Source organism: Hylobates moloch, unplaced genomic scaffold (genome assembly GCF_009828535.3).
Source record: "Hylobates moloch isolate HMO894 unplaced genomic scaffold, HMol_V3 SCAFFOLD_19, whole genome shotgun sequence".
Lineage (NCBI taxonomy): Eukaryota > Metazoa > Chordata > Mammalia > Primates > Hylobatidae > Hylobates > Hylobates moloch.
Genome location: NW_026652294.1, coordinates 35,019,577 through 35,026,905, shown reverse-complemented (window position 1 = coordinate 35,026,905; position 7,329 = coordinate 35,019,577).

Here is a 7,329-nt window from a genome sequence, read left to right as displayed (position 1 = left end):
CATTTTAGGAGGTGGGGGCGGGCGGATCAGGAGATCAGGAGTTGGAGAGCAGCCTGACCAACATAGTGAAACCCCGTCTCTAGTAAAAATACAAATTTAGTCAGACATGGTGGCACGCGCCTGTAGTACCAGCTACTCGGGTGGCTGAGACAGGAGAATCACTTGAACCTGGGGGCGAGGCAGGGATTGTGATGCGCCGAGATCGCGCCACTGCACTCCAGCCTGGGCAACAGAGCCAGACTCTGTCTTTTTTTTTTTTTTTTTTTTTTTTTTTGATTTTTGAGACGGAGTCTCCCTCTGTCGCCCAGGCTGGATTCCAGTGGGCTGATCTCGGCTCACCGCAAGCTCCGCCTACCGGGTTCACGCCATTCTCCTGCTTCAGCCTGTGGAGTAGCTGGGACTACAGGCTCCCGCCACCACACCCAGCTAATTTTTTGTATTTTCAGTAGAGACGGGGGTTTCACAGTGTTAGCCAGGATGGTCTCGATCTCCTGACCTCGTGATCAGCCCCCTTCGGCCTCCCAAAGTGCTGGGATTAAAGGCGTGAGCCACCGCGCCGGGCCGAGACTCTGTCTTAAAAAAAAAAAGGCCGGGCGCGGTGGCACTTTGGGAGGCGGAGGCGGGCGGATCACGAGGTCAGGAGTTGGAGACCAGCCTGGCCAACATAGCGAAACCCCATCTCTAGCGAAACCCCGTCTCTATTAAAACTACAAAAAATTAGCCGGGCGCGGTTGCGGGCGCCTGTAGTCCCAGCTACTCCGGAGGCCGGGGCAGGAGAATGGCGTGAACTTGGGAGGCGGAGCTTGTAGTGACCTGAGATCTCGCCACTGCACTCCAGCCTGGGTGACAATGCGAACCTCCGTCTCAAAAAAAAAAAAAAAGAGAGAGACAGAGATGGTTATTAATTGAATACACTTTTATGGCCGTGTTCTTCAATTTGCTTAGGAAACACCCACACTTGAGAGCTGGGACTGTGGCCCTGATTGTGGACATGAAATATATGGTTTCTTGCAAAAAAGAGATACTTAATAATTACGATTTAGTTGAGCTAGAAATCCATTTGGTTTCTTCCATATTTTTCCAAAATTTTCATCGTTTTTCTTTTTTTTTTGAGATGGAGTTTCGCTCTTGTCCCCCAGGCTGGACTGCAATGGCGCGTTCTCAGCACGTGCTGGTAATGGCAGGAGGCTGGGGGACGCTCGCGGGATAGGTACTGGAAGGAGAGACGCGCGCACAAAGGAATGGGAAGACCTGGCGCGCACAATGGCTGCAGATCCGCCAGTGGATCACTGAAGATTCCTGCTTTCCTGCTCAGGCGGGGATTGCAGTGAGCTGAGATCGCACCATTGCACTCCAACCTCGGCAAGAAGAGCGAAACTTCGTCACACACACAGACACACACACACACACAGACACACACACACACACACACACACACACACGAAAGAAAGAAAAAATAGTGGCCAGGCGTGGGGGCTCACGCATCGCAGCACTTTGGGAGGTCGAGACAGGCGGATCAGGAGATTAGGAGTTGGAGACCAGCCTGGCCAACATAGTGAAACCCCGTCTCTAGTAAAAATACAAATTTAGTCAGACATGGTGGCACGCGCCTGTAGTACCGGCTACTCGGGCGGCTGAGACAGGAGAATCACTTGAACCCAGGGGTGGGGCAGGGATTGTGATGCGTCGAGATCGTGCCACTGCACTCCAGCCTGGGCAACAGAGCCAGACTCTGTCTTTTTTTTTTTTTTTTTGAGACGGAGGCTCCCTCTGTCGCCCAGGCTGGATTCCAGTGGCCTGATCTCGGCTCAGCGCAAGCTCTGCCTACCGGGTTCACGCCGGTAGGCGGAGCTTGCAGTGACCTGAGATCTCGCCACCACACCCGGCTAATTTTTTGTATTTTTAGTAGAGACGGGGTTTCACAGTGTTAGCCAGGATGGTCTCGATCTCCTGACCTCGTGATCAGCTCGCCTCGGCCTCCCAAAGTGCTGGGATTAAAGGCGTGAGCCACCGCGCCCGGCGGAGACTCTGTCAAAAAAAAAAGGCCGGCGAGGAGGCACTTTGGGAGGTGGAGGCGGGCGGATCACGAGGTCAGGAGCTAGAGACCAGCCTGGCCAACATAGCGAAACCCCGTCTCTACTAAAACTACAAAAAATTAGCCGGACGTGGTGGCGGGCGCCTGTAGTCCCAGCTACTCCGGAGGCTGAGGCAGGAGAATGGCGTGAACTTGGGAGGCGGACCTTGCAGTGTCCTGAGATCTCACCATTGCACTCCAGCCTGGGTGACAGTGCGAACCTCCGTCTCAAATAAATAAATAAATAAATAAATAAATAAATAAATAAATAAATAAAATAAAACAGAGAGAGAGAGAGACAGAGAGAAAAAGGTTTATTAATTTAATGCACTTTTATGCCTGTGTTCTTCAATTTGCTTAGAAAACACCCACACTTGAGAGCTGGGACTGTGGCCCTGATTCTGGACATGAAATATATGGTTTCTTGCAAAAAACAGACACTGAATAATTACGATTTAGTTGAGCTGGAAATCCATTTGCTTTCTTCCATATTTTTCCAAAATTTTCATCCTTTTTTTTTTTTTTTTGAGATGGAGTTTCGCTCTTGTCTCCCAGGCTGGAGTGCAATGGCGCGATCTCGGCACCTGCTGGCAATGGCGGGAGGCGGGGGGACGCTCGCGGGGTAGGTACTGGAAGGAGAGGCGCTTGCACAAAAGGCATGGGAAGACCTGGCGCGCACAATGGCTGCAGATCCGCCAGTGGATCACTGAAGATGCCTGTTCTCCTGCTGAGGCGGGGATTGCAGTGAGCTGAGATCGCACCATTGCACTCCAACCTCGGCAACAAGAGCGAAACTTCGTCACACACACACACACACACACACACACACCGGCCCTCCAACCTGCGGCAACAAGAGCGAGAGCACAAGTCACACACACACACACACACAGAGAGAAAAAATAGTGGCCCAGGTGTGGGGGGCTCACGCGTCCCAGCACTCCCCCAGGAGGCACACACACACACACACACACACACACACACAAGAAAGAAAGAAAAAATAGTGGCCAGGAGTGGGGGCTCACGCATCCCAGCCCTTTGGGAGGTCGGGGCGGGCGGATCAGGAGATCAGGAGTTGGAGAGCAGCCTGGCCAACATAGTGAAACCCCGTCTCTAGTAAAAATACAAATTTAGTCAGACATGGTGGCATGCGCCTGTAGTACTGGCTACTCAGGCGGCTGAGACAGGAGAATCACTTGAACCCTGGGGTGGCGCAGGGATTGTGATGCGCCGAGATCGCGCCACTGCACTCCAGCCTGGACAACAGAGCCAGACTCTGTCTTTTTTTTTTTTTTTTTGAGACGGAGTCTCCCTCTGTCGCCCAGGCTGGATTCCAGTGGCCTGATCTCGGCTCACGGCAAGCTCCGCCTACCAGGTTCAAGCCATTCTCCTGCCTCAGCCTCTGGAGTAGCTGGGACTACAGGCGCCCGCCACCACGCCCGGCTAATTTTTTGTAGTTTTAGTAGAGACGGGGTTTCGCTATGTTGGCCAGGCTGGTCTCCAACTCCTGACCTCGTGATCCGCCCGCCTCCACCTCCCAAAGTGCCACCTCGCCCGGTCTTTTTTTTTTGACAGAGTCTCGGCAGGGTGCGGTGGCTCACGCCTTTAATCCCAGCACTTTGGGAGGCCAAGGCGGGCTGATCACGAGGTCAGGAGATCGAGATCATCCTGGCTAACACTGTGAAACCCCGTCTCTACTAAAAATACAAAAAATTAGCCGGGTGTGGTGGCGGGCGCCTGTAGTCCCAGCTACTCCAGAGGCTGAGGCAGGAGAATGGCGTGAACCCGGTAGGCGGAGCTTGCGGTGAGCCGAGATCAGCCCACTGGAAACCAGCCTGGGCGACAGAGGGAGACTCCGTCTCAAAAAAAGAAAAAAAAAAGACAGAGTCTGGCTCTGTTGCCCAGGCTGGAGTGCAGTGGCGCGATCTCGGCGCATCACAATCCCTGCCTCGCCCCCAGGTTCAACTGATTCTCCTGTCTCAGCCACGCTGGGGATCTGGGTGCCGCTGCCAACTTCCCCCACCTCTCAGGTGGCTCCCGGGCCCCACCTGAGGACCTGGAAAGAACCCAGAGCGCTTAGGCCTGACCTGGCAGACGCCCGGCCTAGGCTCTGGGCCACAATGACAGGATATCCCCAGGGAGCTGGGCTGGCTGCCCACGCAGGGAACACCAGGGCGGAGACCTGGCGCTGCCGAACGAGAAGACCCAGAAGGGCATTGAGGAGCTGAGCCTCAGGGGTCAAGAACAGTCCAGGGTTGTTATGGAAACCAGGGCTACAGGCAGTGGGGGCTGGGAACGCTGTGCACCTACAAATAGAGCCTGAGAGCCAAGGCCAGGGCCCCGGTCTCCTGCCGCTTTATCCTCGAAGCCAGGGACCCTGCGACCTCCAGACGCTGTCCCACCCCCACTTCACAGCCACCCTGCGTTCAGAGGGGAAGGGGTGTTCCCAGACTCCCACGGCTAGGGTGGTGCCCGGGAGAACCCAGCCCGGCTTGAGGACTTGCCCAGCCACCCTAACCCAGTCCCAGGCCTGGGAGCACCCCCTGAGGTGAACCAGCAGCCCCACCCTCCAAGCCCTGTACACAGGAGTCAGGCTGGCCCTCCAGGTTCAGGGCCTGACGACTTGCCCTCAGGCACCCCCAAGCCAACACCCTCTTCCCCATACCAGGGAGCAACTCCCAGATCTCAAAATGCCTTTTCCAGTTGTGCCTTAAGGCTTACAAGCTCGGTGGTGTGTAACAATTTACAAGGCAAATAGGGATTTTGTGTCTTATGCACTAACAACCCACTTCCAGCTGAGGCTGTGCAGGCAGACTGGTCAGGCTTGGGCTGGGACAGCTGGAGCCCTCTCCCTGCCAGGCACAGCCTCTGGCCTCACTGCCAAGGTGCTGGTAGATGCAGCAGAAGACTGGCACTATGTATTTGTGCCCGACATTGTGGCACAGAAGAAGGTAGCACAGAGCCAGGGAGAGCCCAACTCACTGTGTGGCATCGGCAAATCCCAGCCCCTCTCTGAGACTTTAAACCCCTGTCCGTGGCCAGGCACGGTGGCTCACGGCTGTCATCTCAGCACTTTGGGAGGCCGAGGCGGGTGGATCACCTGAGGTCAGGAGTTCGAGACCAGCCTGACCAACATGGTGAAACCCTGTCTCTACTAAAAATACAAAAATTGGCCGGGCGTGGTGGCTCACGCCTGTAATCTCAGCACTTTGGGAGGCCAAGGCAGGTGGATCACAAGGTCAGGAGATTGAGACCATCCTGGCTAACATGGTGAAACCCCGTCTCTACTAAAAATACAAAAAATTAGCAGGGCGTGGTGGCAGGCACCTGTAGTCCCAGCTACTTGGGAGGCTGAGGCAGGAGAATGGCATGAACCTGGGAAGCGAAGCTTACAGTGAGCTGAGATCGCACCACTGCACTCTAGCCTGGGCGACAGAGTGAGACTCTGTCTCAAAAAAAAAAATACAAAAATTAACCAGGCATGGTGGTGGGTGCCTGTAATCCCAGCTATTCAGGAGGTTGAAGCAGGAGAATTGCTTGAACCTAGGAGGCAAAGGTTGCAGTGAGCCGAGATTGCACCACTGCACTCCAGCCCGGGCAACAGAGCAAAACTCCATCTGAAAAACAAAGCAAAACAAAACAAAACAACAAACACACACACACACACACACACACACACACACACCCCTGCCCATACAATGGGGTGCCGCCTGATGTATCTCATGGGGAGGATGGCGCACACTTATGGATGTGGGTATGCTCATCCCTTCTTTCACTTTCTAGTATTTGCACCCTGCTTCTTTTTCTTGTCTTATTGCATTGGCTAGAACCACCTTCATTTAACCAATCAATATCTTTGAGAGTCCAGTAAATTCCAGACTGGGTGCCACGAACTGAGACACAGCGGTGTGTGCCACAGACGCCACGGCTTCTGCCCCAGGACATCCCCCCCCCCCGAGAGCAACTTTACAATGACCTTCGTGCAGTGGGCTGGACTGTAGAGGCCTCGTGATGACTTGGATACAGCGCCTAGTCTGGACAGACACACAGTGTGGGTGCTGTGGGTGACAATTAGGAGCACACAAGCTGCTGGCTGCACAGGAGGCACAGGCCACTGGCTCCTGAGAGATCCAGGGGGACTTCTTGGAGAAGGCAGCATTGAAGCCGGGCTTTGAAGAATGCTGAGGGTTTAGACATGTACAGATGAGAAGAACAAGTTTCCCCGGATGGGTAACAACAGACATGGAAAAGGGTTGGGAGCCGTATAGAGCAAAACAGGTCAATGGGAGGGACTCTAAGGTGCTGGGAGTGGATGTGGGAGCAGGAACGTGCGATGAGGCTGGCGAGATGGCCTTAAGGCCAAGCTGTGGAATTGATCTGAAGTAGGTGACAGAGGGAGTCACTGAAGGCACGTGAGCAGGAGGGTAGCAGCAGGGCTGCCTGGGGAGAGGTGGGAGCAGCAGAGGGAGAAGGCAGGCCCACCCTCACACGGCTCGCCCCCTCTTCCTGAGGTCCAGGGGTGTCTCCGTCTGCCACTGGGAGGGAGAGGACAGCTTCCTCTTCTCGGTCTGGCTGGGGAGATAACGGGGAGAGGACAGGAAGTTGCCTCAAGGAGCGGAGGAGTGAGCTGCCTGGCCCCAGGTCCCCAGCCCCACTCTGTGCAGGGTGTTCCTGTAGAGGTGGAGGCAAGAGGGCAGGAGGCGGGTCCCCTTGTGCCAAAATGCAACAGTGCAGGTGTCCTGGGCTGGCTGGGGCCCTGGGTGCTTGCTCGGTCCTACTGACCACACATCCCCACTTCCCCAGGCCCCAGAAGGCCAGAGTGTGCCCCACTCCCAGAAGAGGCTCCAGGGTGTTCCCACCTAACTCATTCATTCAACAAACACCCCCGACACCTCCCAGGAGCAGCATCGAGTTGGGTGAGGTGGCTGCCAGACAGAGGAGCAAGGCAGACAGTGAACACCCAGAGGACCAGGTGCAGGGTACTCGGGGGGTCACAGGAGGGAATGGGAGGGAGCCCTATTGGCCTCAGGGATTGGGGGGCTTATAGTCCTTTAGGATGGGTAGGAATTAGCCAGCTGAGAGATGGAGAGGTGTTACAAGCAGACAGAAGGGCATGGGCAAAGACCCAGAGCTAGAAACTTCCTACTGTGTGCAGGGGCTGGATGTGGCTCAGTGTGGCCCCCACTACTGTGTGCAGGGGCTGGATGTGGCTCAGTGTGGCCGCTACTGTGTGCAGGAGGTGGATGTGACTCAGTGTG